The sequence below is a fragment of the Delphinapterus leucas genome, unplaced genomic scaffold (assembly GCF_059928025.1).
Source record: "Delphinapterus leucas isolate spDelLeu-1000000601 "Yukka" unplaced genomic scaffold, BTC_Dleu_Yukka2 spDelLeu_asBTCV2_sq49, whole genome shotgun sequence".
Taxonomy (NCBI): domain Eukaryota; kingdom Metazoa; phylum Chordata; class Mammalia; order Artiodactyla; family Monodontidae; genus Delphinapterus; species Delphinapterus leucas.
In genome coordinates, this window is record NW_028322258.1 from 611,638 (window position 1) to 624,567 (window position 12,930).

Genomic DNA, 12,930 nt, shown 5'->3' on the forward strand with positions numbered 1-12,930 from the left:
GATGCTCTAGTCCCTTGTATAAAATGGTTTCTCTAGGTTATTTATAATACCTAATACAATGTAAATGCTAGGTAAATGGTCCAGTGTGCAGCAAATTCAAATTTTGCTTTTTGGAACTTTCTAGAATTTTAAAAAATATTTTCAATCAGTGGTTGCTTGAATTCATGGGTGCAGAGCCCACAGATATGAAGGGTTGACTGTATCTGTATTTGACCACTTCCTTCTCCCTGGGGCTTATCCTTAGTAGGTGGGCATTAGTTTCCTCAAGGGAAATAAGATTTACCTTCTCCTCAGTTCTCAATTTCATTCCCTACTTAAAAAAAAAAAAAAAGGTTAATTTTCTTCCTTTTATTTGAGGTGCAACTGGCATAATTTTCCCTGGAACACTAAGATAAAAGTTCTAAATGAGGGCAAAGCTCTCAGAGAAATAAAAACAAAATATTCCCAGAGAAAAACATCAGTTTAGAGGTATTTCAAAATATTCTTATTTTAAAAAAACCTAACCATTGTATGAAATACAAATCACCATTTTTTGAGAGCTTATTCTTAGCCACACTCTAATAGAGGGATTTACATAAACTTTAATTTCCATTCTCAGGTAAAACATTAACTCTTAAACATTCTTAGTAAATTTGTAGCTATGCTATTATGGAATATACAATCAAAGTTTATGCACCTATTCACTATTAAAGATGAAAGCTACCGTGGTACACAACACACACGCACCCACCCCAAGGGCAAGAACCATTTTCCAGAAGTTAATGGTCAGATTTTTTTTTTTTTTTTTTTTTTTTTTTTGCAGTACGCGGGCCTCTCACTGCTGTGGCCTCTCCCGTTTCGGAGCACAGGCTTGGGACGCGCAGGCTCAGCGGCCATGTCTCACGGGCCTAGCCACTCCGCGGCATGTGGGATCTTCCCAGACCGGGGCACGAACCCGCGTCCCCTGCATCGGCAGGCGGACTCTCAACCACTGCGCCACCAGGGAAGCCCTGGTCAGATGTTTTAACAATAAAGTAGAATTCAAAAGGGAGATTATATTATTTCACAAAGTGTTCTGAATATTTGGCAAAGGGTAATACATTTTCCCCCTTAAGTCATTGCTTTTCTACTGTACTTTTGCAAGTAACTTCATCTTCATGTATAATCTAGAGCTGATTGGAGCTGTTATGACCTTCTCTCATGTACTTTGAATCTACTGAGATTTGAGTTATAAACAAAAAGATTGAATTGTATTTAATACATGGGAATTTATATGTAACCTAAATCCTAAAGATCAGTGCTCACTGACTGAGAAAATCATAGGGCATGGTTGCTTTAGTAAGAGTGACTTCCAGGGAGTGCTGGAGAAAAAAAGAGGTCCAATGAATTAGGCATTGAAGGTGTTCAGAGAATCAGCAAATCTGATGGTGGTTTGAAGGGAAGCAGGGAGATCGGGAAGTAACTAAAGAGTCATTTCTTTTCCTTTCAGGTAAATGAACGGTTTCCTTATGACATATTTGTATAGTGAAGAAATGGAACCATGTATACAATGAAGATCAAATAAAGAAATGTGAAAAGTAAACCGGTAGAAAATATCCTGTGTGTTTCTATGGCAATTTTCACAAATGTAGTCAAAAGATTGTATTTTAATGTTGGTTTCCCCTACTAGAATATAGACTGCATTATATCTATCTTGTAAACTTTTATATACTTGTTGTCTAACATGGTAGTGGCAATAAATACTTGAAGAAATTTATGTAAGCTTTGTAAAGAAATATAAACAAAGGGCTAAGGACCATAAAATAAATGGATATTAATACACTTCTTTCACTAAAAGTCAAGACCAGGATGGGGAGAGTTCGGATAATTAGGGATTGTGATTGGTCTTCTTATATGTTAGGCATTTCAAAGCTGACTGCACTGTTTTCACTGTAACTTAGAATACATAAACCTGTTGAGGAAGGTTGAGAAGTTGCAAAGGTAATGTAATTTAATTTTTAAAGCAGATATAAGCAATGCAAAGTTGAGTCCAACAAGAATACATGCCTTTGAAATCAGATTAACTAATACTGTGCCAATATTAAGGGATTACAGCATTGTTCTCTGCTTTTATAATTCACATTCATTTACTAAATCTGTTACACTGCATAATAACAATCTACTCATGTAACTGTCTTCCAGAATGGATTGGATTTCCCTCCAAAGCAGAGACCATTTTCTAGTCTTCTTTATAGACTAGTCTTCTTTATAGATCAAAAACCATAGTAATAAACACTCTTAGGAAATGCTCACATAATAAACATTTTATGTTACTAAACCAATTTGATAAGTACTAGGTAGTATTCAAATTACCTTAAACTTTTTTTTTTGAGAAATGCGAAGACTTTATTCAGAGCTTGCTATAGCCAGGGAGTCAGCCATGATCACTTGTGTTTTGGCAGAGACTCAAGGGCAGGTAGAAGAGTGGGAAAAGGGGGAAGGTGTCAGGTATGCCATGATTATTAGAGGCTGTTGACAAACATTTAAGGTAAGATACGAGTATGCCATTTTCAGTTTTCTAATTAGTTATTCCCTTCAGCTTGAAGAGTGGAATGCATTAAGTTCTTTAGGTAGTTAATATTTCCTAGTGACATCCTTGAGGCATAGGCAAGAATCTTAATATTAAATTTGCGAGGTATGCTGACTTCCCCCACCCCCCAAGTAAAAAAATCACAGGTTATCCTTGTAGAAACTTAGATTCAAGTGTGACTTTGCAGTTGGCTTTTATCACAAACAAATGGAAAAAATTAAGTGAAAACATTTATAGAAGTGCATGTTCGAATCAGGTGGTAATAATTACAACTAGCAATTACTGAGTCTTTAAAGTCACTATGCTAATCCCATACAGTCTTACTGCATATACCTCTCTTAAGACCCTGTGAATTGGGTCCCGGTATGCTCCCTGTGTCTCCTCATTCCCCTGGGAGCAGCATCTACCCAAGACATTGTCTTAGCGTCCATAGATAACAGAAGCACAAGAGAATAAGTAAACACACTAGAATATTTAAAAGCTCTGGTTTCATCACAGGTGCTGACCCTTCTTTTGCTCTATCTTGCTGTGTGATTAAACCCAGATAGTGGGCTATACACTATGCATGGAGGTATACATTGTCCAAAGAGGTATTATTGCTGTGGGGAAGGAGAGTGACTATTTACTGAGTAATAATCCATTATACACTGGAATGCATGAAAGTATATAGTGATGGATAATACTGGACTAGAATATGGAATAGCTTTAAATGTTTTTCTGAAGGAAAGTCAAAGTGATTCCATAATTAAGTTATTTTCAATTACAGTGTGGGTATCAGGTAGGGTTCCTACAGGAAACAGATGGCATGGGGAAATTTTGTAATTTAGAAGAGTTTAATAAAGGAAAAATTTACAAGATAAAGCCAGGGTGTAGAAAACCCACAGAAATAGTGCAGTAGTTTGGAGCTGGCAAAAGCAGGGCTCTGTTAACACCCCTGGTTCTCAAGAGACAAGTAGGGGGGCCATGACTGGAACACAGTCACGAACTGTATCAAAACAACTGACTGACAGAAGCTGTGCTCTTGGATCCAGGCAGTAATCAGCCTGTGGTAACTCCATAGGTAGTAAGTCAAGTAGATAAATAACCAGACTTACCATTCTTGTTCCCTCCTATAGGCATCTGCTGCTTCCCATTGGTCAAACCTAGAAAAACTGCCATAGGATAACAGAGCCAGTCTCACTGATGAATTCCATATAGGATGGGGAATTGTTTTTAGGGGCACTAAATATATCCTGTACAGTATGGCAAATAATTTCTATTTCAATATAACTTTCAGGTGATGTATAGTTATCTCTATAATACTGCCTCCCTCATGTACTTCTAGTATACTACTATTATACTTTATATATACTACTTCTTATTGAAGGAAAGACAGAGTGGCAACTAGTAAACTCATAATTACATTAGGGCAGCTTTAGAGGCTGTTTTGTCACAGCCAGTAATGAGCTGATATACTATTAAGAATGGTCAAGATTTAAAAATTTTGTACTACTGATCTACCTGCCTGAAATTTGGGGTGTTTTTCAAAATAAGTATATACATGTATATAATATATATGTGTGTTATACTTGTGAACATTAAAACATCATGAGTTTAAGGATCTCTGACATAACAAAACATAGATCACCTGGCTGTGAATCTTATGACATTTCACTACATATTTGACCTTGAGAAAGACATTCAGATTCTCCATGTGTCATTTTCTTCGTTTGTGAGGATCTATATAAAATGGTAAGAATTAAACAAGGTAATACAGGGAAAATCTTTAGAGTGATGCTTTTACACAATAAACATTCAATAAAATTTGCTGTTATTATTGAGAATAAGTTAAGTAAGACCACAACATTTGATGAAATTTCTAACATAATTTTTAGAATAAAAATGAGGGAAAGACATGACAAAGGCATTATAAATATTATTAGATGTTTAAGAGTTCAGTATGTTAAGCAAAAATTTAAGTGTGGAGGTAATGAAAATGAGGCTTATGTATTTACTTTAAATATTACATGATTTCATTAGGCTTTCACTGATATTACAGTAATTTTCCCTCAATATCCTTTGTATTTTTTTTTTATCGTTTCATGGATTGCACTAGGTAATGCTCAATTTATGGTAACATGCCTTTATTATAGAAAATGGTATGCTTATAACTTGGATTGTGTCTGCAATGCTATTTTATGCTTTGAAAGTCCAGGAAAAAATATGATTAACTTCCTGAGGCCTTAAGAGTGGTACAATTTTGCAAGCTTCTTGTTTTGCTTATTTCCTAGTTTTCAATACATCTCTATATGTCCATCTCCATCTTTTTACCTCCACAGTGGAACTAGCCTCCAAGAAATAAAACCACCCATTTCAAGAGATTATCTCATATTGTTTCCAAGTTAGGGACCACCAACTCAAGTTCATTTTCTGAGCTGAGAGATATGGACCACCCCTTGGGTTTGACCCATGGAATGATCAACTTCAGAGGATTTTTTTATCTTCTACATATGCTCCAAAATAAGTCCACAAATATATGTCACACAATTATAACAGCCGTTAAACTAGAATTATGCACAGACATATGACATAAGTTATTACTCATACCTTCTGCTTCTATATATGGAAAAGCTGCCAGTTTCTAAATTATCTACCAAGCAATGCAGAAGACCATTTATAGGAAGAGGTGACAGTATTTCGGCTTTAGTGTTTAACATATTTTAAGTACTTAATATTATACATGTGTTGGATGGAAAGGATTATTCAGAAGTTACACTATTCAGTCCCAAAGACCATCATTCTTTAGAAAATCTCCTAATTTCCTATTGCATGAAATAGACATTTTTCAAATTTCCCAGCTAGCTTTAGCAATATTTGACATGAACAAGTTCATGATGTGTTTTGCATAAATAAACTTCTCCCAAAGTTGACCCATTTTCTTACCATTTAAAAATAGAATATTCCTTTTTCATTTGTTTTTTTTTTAAAGGACTATGGATTTTCTTTTGTTCAAAATTCCCTAATAATAATCTCATGGGATATGATTACATACAAATTACATATCTTCTACACATAACTTCTGAATTGGAATTTCTAAGGGGCAAAACCTGACCTTTTAAAAAATAATTTAGTTGATTTTCTTTTACAATTATACAAATATATGAAATACAATTTATGTTTGTTTTGCTTATATTTGTTCATCTTGAAAAGTTTGGCTAAGTTTATTGTAGAAGGATATTTTTATATTACTTTAATAAAACCCAACATTTTATGTTTTTCATAAATTGTTTTTATACAGTTTTTTGTCATCTAAGTTATAATGGGTAAAACACTTCACTCACTTGCCCTTACCTTACAGTTATTACTCCTTTCATAAAATTCCACTTATATACATTATAAGGCATCAAAAATAGCTTTCAGTTTTACAGTGGAATTTATACTCTTCTATTATAAAACTTCTTCAGTTTGACCTATTAATCATATTTCAATTATCAAAAATATTTTAGAAATATTTGTCTCCCTTTTCAGTTATTAGTGAGTTACACATCCATGTGTTTTGAGCTGAACTGTGTTACCCCCAAATATGTGGAAGTTCTAACTTTAGTAACTCAGAATGTGAGGGTATTTGGAAAGAGGATCTTTAATGTGAGGACTAAATTTAAAATGTTGTCTCTAGGGTGGGCTTTCACTTAAGAGGGACATAACAGTTCTGCTTAGCTTGACTAAACTTCAGACAGGTTTCTTCCTGACATTTGGCCCCTGACCTCTCTCTTTTTAGACATTAAAAAAGCTTGCAATTGTAAGTTCTTTCTCTGCCTCATTAAGATGTAAATCCTCTCTCAGCCACTAGCCGGGCTTTTTAACCTTGATATAACCTTGCTTTATAACCAAGAATGTCTTTCTCAAAGACCTGGGAGCCATCCCCTTGAAATGTAATCATTAAGAAAGACAGAGGCCCTATCTCCTAGTCTGTTGGGAGGGCAGGAACCTGACTTCAATAAGCCTCAATTAGCAAACACAGGTAGCCGGTCTACTCCACTAACATCCCCTTCAGTACTTTTCCACTAGCTCACCCTAGAGCTTAAAAATTCTCTTGTCATTTGTCTCAGCAGAGTTGAGTTCAATCTCTTTATTATAATAGTCTAGACATCTCTTGCAATATCCTTGAATAAAATTTTCTTTGGCTGTTCATCTTGTCTGGTGCAGTTTTAATTTAACAGCTCTAATCCAATTTAATTAGAATCTTTAAAAAGGGGGAAAGTTGGGCACGGAGGCAGACATGCTCACAAGAGAATGTCACATGAAGATGAAGGTAGAGATCTGAATGATTCAGAAGCCAAGGAATGTGAAGAATTCCCAGCATACTACTCATACCAAGTTATGAGAGAGGAATGGAATAGATTTCCCCTCACAGCCTTCAGAAGGAACCAACCCTGTTTATAGCTTGATCTTGGACTTCTAGCCTCCAGAACTGTGAAAGAAAACATTTCTTTTGCTTAAGCCACACAGTTGGTAGTATATTCTTTCGGCAGCCCTGGGAAACTAATACATCATATCATGCAGTGACAAGATTACCGATTTGTAGCCGAGAAAGCTAGTCTTGGAGACCAACTCTGCTGCTTCCTAGGTTTGGGGGCTGGGGTAAATCAATAAAGTTTCTAAGTTTCCACATCTTCACAGGCAACTGAATGATCTAACATTTTGAGAGGGGTTGGCTCATATTAGGGAGAAGTAAAATAAAATAAAAAACCTTATTTCTCAATCAAAAGAATTTCTAAAGTTAAGATAGCAATAGCAAAAAGTTTCTTAAAAACAAACAAAAACATGCAACCAGAACTAAGCACTCAGCAGCAGTTTATCTTACGAGGAGAGAAAAATCTGGAATTTCAAACCCTTCACTTCTGAATTTACTACTTATTAGCATTTTCCATGGAAACCATATTGTGTTAAGTTTTACCCAAAGTACAGAACCTTAAAAGTGCCTATATATTTTCACTCCAAACTAGCTTATTTCACTGATATGTAACACCATCCCAACCTCAGTATAGATGTAGATGTCTTCTGTCATCTTCACAACCACCTCACAGAGGATGGAATCTCCAAATTCCTTAAGTAGAAACACTTTTTTTCTCTTTCCCTTTTTTTAAAGGGAGCATACGCAGAGTGGCTTAGAAAACTTACATTTCCATTATAAACCTCAGCTTTTTTACCATCAGCATGTGCCTTTTTAATACTACTTTATATTAATGTTGGTGCTTAGTAAAGTAATATGAAAGATAGTATAATACTTCTTGGGACAGTATAATTTATAAAAGCAGAGGTTTTATAACAACAAGGCAACAATTTTATAACACCATTGTGCTTTTCTAGCCCTCACAAAGAGCTGAGGGAAAATAAACAAGGATCCATTTAATGTCCGGGTGAGTGCCAGTTTGACCAGGTTCCATGAAAATGAAAACAAAATAAAATTAAACTTAGACAAGAAAAAATAATGGCCTGTTGGAATAATCAGGTGTGGAACAATGTTTAAGGACAGAAACAAACGGTGAACTGCTTTGTTGTACTTTTCCTACTTTTTCACCCCAGGGAACACTCTTTTAAAGGTGAGTTAACGTCAGCTTAAGAATTTTGATAATGTTCTGATTAGTAGATCATATCAGTATCTGCATTCATAGATTGGGTGAACCTATTGCTTTCAGTAAAAATACTAAAAATTATCTATTGGACTAAAGATATAGGGAAGTTGTTGCACAGTAAGTGTATTTTTTATGTACTAATTTCAATCTCCTTTGTCCTAGGTTAATTAACAACAGCTTCTTAAAATAATTATCAGTCTTTTAATACATAGATCAAACTTGAGTTTGTCAAAATGCCTTGGATGTAGTAACCAAGCAGGTGATGGTGATTAAAGCAATTTCAGCTGCAGGAGGAAAAGATTCCTTTTCCTCCTCTGTCAGTGGACTACCAGCAAAGATGATATAATCTCTCTGATCCATTACTATCGCATGGGCTGGCTTCAACTATTTTGACCTTTATTTATTTACACGTATTATTTGACACATGAAGTTTTCCAAGCTCTTTATTAGACATTACAGTAAGAACATGACTAGAACATGAGTAGATCACGACTATGTGACTTGTAGAGGAGGAGTGGCTGTGGCTTAGGGTCAATAGGGAGCAGAAATAAAGTGATGACTGCCAACAAATTAATATCAAAAACAGGATTTTGTAAGGGAAGCTTCACAAGAGCATGAAGATGTCTGGATGGGAAATAGAATGGTTACAGAGAGAGCAACTATAATGTTACTGCAATAGTCCAGGTGAGAAATGATGAGAATAAGATTGTGGCAAAGGTAAAGGAAAGAATAAAGCCAGATTCAAGAGACTTGTACACCAGATGGACATAGAAGAAGAAAGTTATTAGTAAAGGATAACCTCAAAGTTTTAAATTCAACGGCTGTGTAAATAACAAAGACATTATTAACAAGGATTGGTGCCAAAACAGGTTGGAAGGGAATGCAATTTGCTCAGTATCAGAGATAATTAGTTTCAGAAACCAGTTAGATATCCAAGATCAGTAAGAAATTGCTTTTCAGATTTAAAATTAAAAAAAAGCCTGGAGATAAAAGATAACAGGAGTAGAACTTATAAAGTGGGTAGATTTTGAAGGGAACAAATGAAATATATCATTTTTTTAAAGTTATAAGAAAAAACTGAAATTACATTAGGCACTTGAAAAGATTTATCAGGAAACATAAATTTGGTCATCTCTCCATCTTTGAGAACTGTTTGGCAGAGCTGCAAGTATACTCACACATTTCTTTCTAGTACTCTATAATTGAGTTGATTTTTTTCCCCCATAAACACCCCCTCACTGAATACAGAGAAAAAGAAGCAAAGAAATAAAAGCATAAAGCAAAATTTTGGTTTAATCTCACTGTTCTAGTTTTCTAGGGCTGCTGTAACAAATTACCACATATTTAGTGGATTAAAAGAACACAAACTTTCTTACCTTTCTGTAGCTTGGACTTTTCCTGGGCTAAATCCAAGGTACTAGCGGGACTGTGTTCCTTTCTGGAGATTCTAGGGGAGAGAACTTTTAGGGTTGGTGGAGTCCCCGCCTCACATCACTCTGGTCTTTCTTCTGCCGCCCACATCCACTTTTAAAACACTTGTAATTACATTAGGCACACCTGGCTCATTCAAGCCATTCTCCTTAATTCCAGCTACAAATTAAATTCCTCTTTGCCATGTAATGTAACATTTCCACCTGTACTGGGAATTGGGACATGGATATCTTTGGGGGGGCTATTAGTTTGCTTTTGACATTGATAAATCTAGCTCAATGAAATTATTTTTTCTTTCTGATTAGATAAATATCATTTCTAACAATGTTCCAATATAAGTGGGATTGCGGCTCTGTGGCTTATGTAAATTTACATTTTGTGGGTGGAGGGCAGGACGCCTGAGATCCCAGCTGTACCCGCTAAATTCTCTCTGCTTTCTGATGCAAATCTGTGCTTTGTCTTCCCTTGATTGGAGAGCTTTCTGGTATAATTAATCCCATCTTTTTAAACTGTGCCGTGCTATCACCAAAACCACTTTAATCTAGCTCACTGTGTTAGATTAAAGACTTCATTGCTAGTGATAGTTTTGTCCTGAGATTTTAGCCTTTGCCTTTCAATGGTGCACTGGTACTTTGTCCACAAACAGGAATTAAAGAAAATGCTAGATCCACTAAATAATGTACAGATCACATGGATGTAATAGTGCTGTTTCAAGGTCAACTGGCTATTCTTTCCCTTTGCCAAACCTAACATCTCTCTGCACCGAATCTATCCTCCCGGACACTGTTTTTCAGGCTCTTGATTGTGTAGCTTCAGGTTTCTCCATTTGTTTGAGGCCTCTCATAGAACTCCAAACCCCACCTTATGGTTTCATTGTGAGGAAGCAGAAATATGAGTAATGGGCTCTCATACTTTACTCTCTTTCTCCTTCAATTTCTCACTTTTCTCCTTGCTATATCCTCCATCTTAAGGTGGCAAACATATTAAAGAGTTATTGGAAACATTATGTAAGGGGTATTGAAAAATTCTGCCTTATGTACAAAACTCTATAATCTCAGTTTCTCCATGGTATAATTTTTACTGGGGGTCAATGTACACTTTTAAAATAAGGATTGCAGATGATAAAATATTTATTTAATACACTAAAATATTCACCCTATTGCATATGAATGTCAAGTAACTAGCTCTACCATTTCAAAGCAATTCAATCTTTACTCTCTCATCACTATTCTACTAATATTTTTAAAAATTTCAAGACATTCGTACTTTCCTGAAGAAGTAAATGATTTCCTGAATTCATTAATACACCACAGCATATTACTTATTATCATTCAGTAACTACTTCCTGCAAGTATACTTATAAAATCCTAATTCAGAGAAATGGAAATGATATGCCTCTTCCTTCTTCAAAAGGGATTGAAAATTTTACTCCAAGGTGCATAATATAAAAACATTGTTATAAAAAGGTTATATGTACTGGTATAATATTTATTACTCTTAAATTTGAGAGGAAATGACTTGCTTTATAATAAGCATAACATTTTCCATTAGTAAACGTTACACTTTCCACCACCATGATGAGATTCTACTGCTTAAAAGAATACTGATTAATAAATATTTCCCTTTTATCATAATATCTTAGAAAAATAAGGGTAGGTCTTGAGATGGAGGTACCACTCTAAAACAAAACCGTGTAAAAATAATTTCACCTTCCATAGCAAAAGAGTGTTCACTGTTTTAAACTAAATCTTTAATTTTTACTATCTATTTATATCTCAATTTTTAGAAGGATGAACTTTTTGTTTATGAAATTACATCATAACAGGAGACATAGTCTATAATTACTTAATATTTTTGGTTTATTTTGTTTAAATGTGAAACTGTGATCATTTAAATATTTATTTTCCAGCCTTTTTTCTTTTTATATCTATTGGTTTGAGTAATTTTAAATACCTGTGGCTTTTTAATTATTTTAAAATGATATATTGACTTAGGAGTGCTTGGGTTATGTTTGAGACAAATAGACAAACTTTGGCAAGATAAATAAAGATAAAGAGAATATACAAATGAACTGTAACAGGAATAAAGATGTAAATAAAAGTACAAAAGTAGGATATTAAAACTTCAATATTAGGTGCCAAAATTGAATATTTGTGTGCTAGTAGTTTTGAAAACTTATTAAGTGGATAAATTCCCTGAATAATTTAATTTGACTAAGATGTAAAGAAATAGAAAATTTAAATGGAAATTTAACAGATTCAGAGAATCTGAATCAGTAATAAATACTGAATTTTCCACACAATAGTCAAATAGCTTTAGAATAGATTTTTTTTTTTTTTTTTGCGGTACGCGGGACTCTCACTGCTGTGGCCTCTCCCGGAGCCAGGCTCTGGACGCGCAGGCTCAGCGGCCATGGCTCACGGGCCCAGCCGCTCCGCGGCATGTGGGATCTTCCCAGACCGGGGCACGAACCCGTGTCCCCTGCATCAGCAGGTGGACTCTCAACCACTGCGCCACCAGGGAAGCCCCTAGAATAGATTTTTTTCCCTAAACATTCATTTAGAGATAAGTCGTGTCTCACACATATACTTGCAGAGAGTTGAAGAAACAAAAAAAATGTTAAGCTCCTAAAAATGAAAAGTAGTAAAAGCAAAAATATAAAGACAATAAAATAATATATCTTAAAAGATAATACATAATGAACCATTTGTTTGTTTCCCAGAAATTCTAGATTAATTTTTTTTTTAATTTATTTTTGTTTATTTATTTATTTATTTATTTATTTATTTTTGCCTGTGTTGAGTCTTCGTTGCTGCGCACGGGCGTTCTCTAGTTACAGTGAGCAGGGGCTACTCTCCGTTGCGGTGCCCGGGCTTCTAACTGGGTGGCCTCTTGTTTCAGAGCACGGGCTCTAGGCACATGGGCTTCAGTAGTTGTGGCTGGTGGGCTTCAGCAGTTGTGGCTCCCGGGCTCCAGAGCACAGACTCAGCAGTTGTGGCGCACGGGCTTAGCTGCTCTGTGGCATGTGGGATCTTCCCTGAGCAGGGCCCAAACCAGTATCCCCTGCATTGGCAGGTGGGCTCTCAACCTCTGTGCCACCAGGGTAGCCCCTAGATTAAGTTAACAACAGAAAACTGATCAATATGCTTTTAAACATTAACAAATTAAAGAAAGGAAGCTATATGGTTGTGACAATACCTGCAGAAAAAGGGGCAATACAATTATATATCATCTTATGATTAGAAAGTCTTAGTAAATTAGGAAAGTAAACTTTTAGCTTAATATTGAGACTGTGCAAAAAAATTTAATGACATATACCAGAAGTAATATATAAAG

General features: G+C 35.3%; 1 protein-coding gene across 1 annotated transcript in view; it reads right to left on the minus strand.

Annotated features, from left to right (window-relative positions):
* Positions 1 to 12,930, minus strand: part of LOC149743930 (uncharacterized) — a 213,828-nt gene that overhangs the window by 82,456 nt on the left and 118,442 nt on the right. The window lies entirely within an intron of this gene.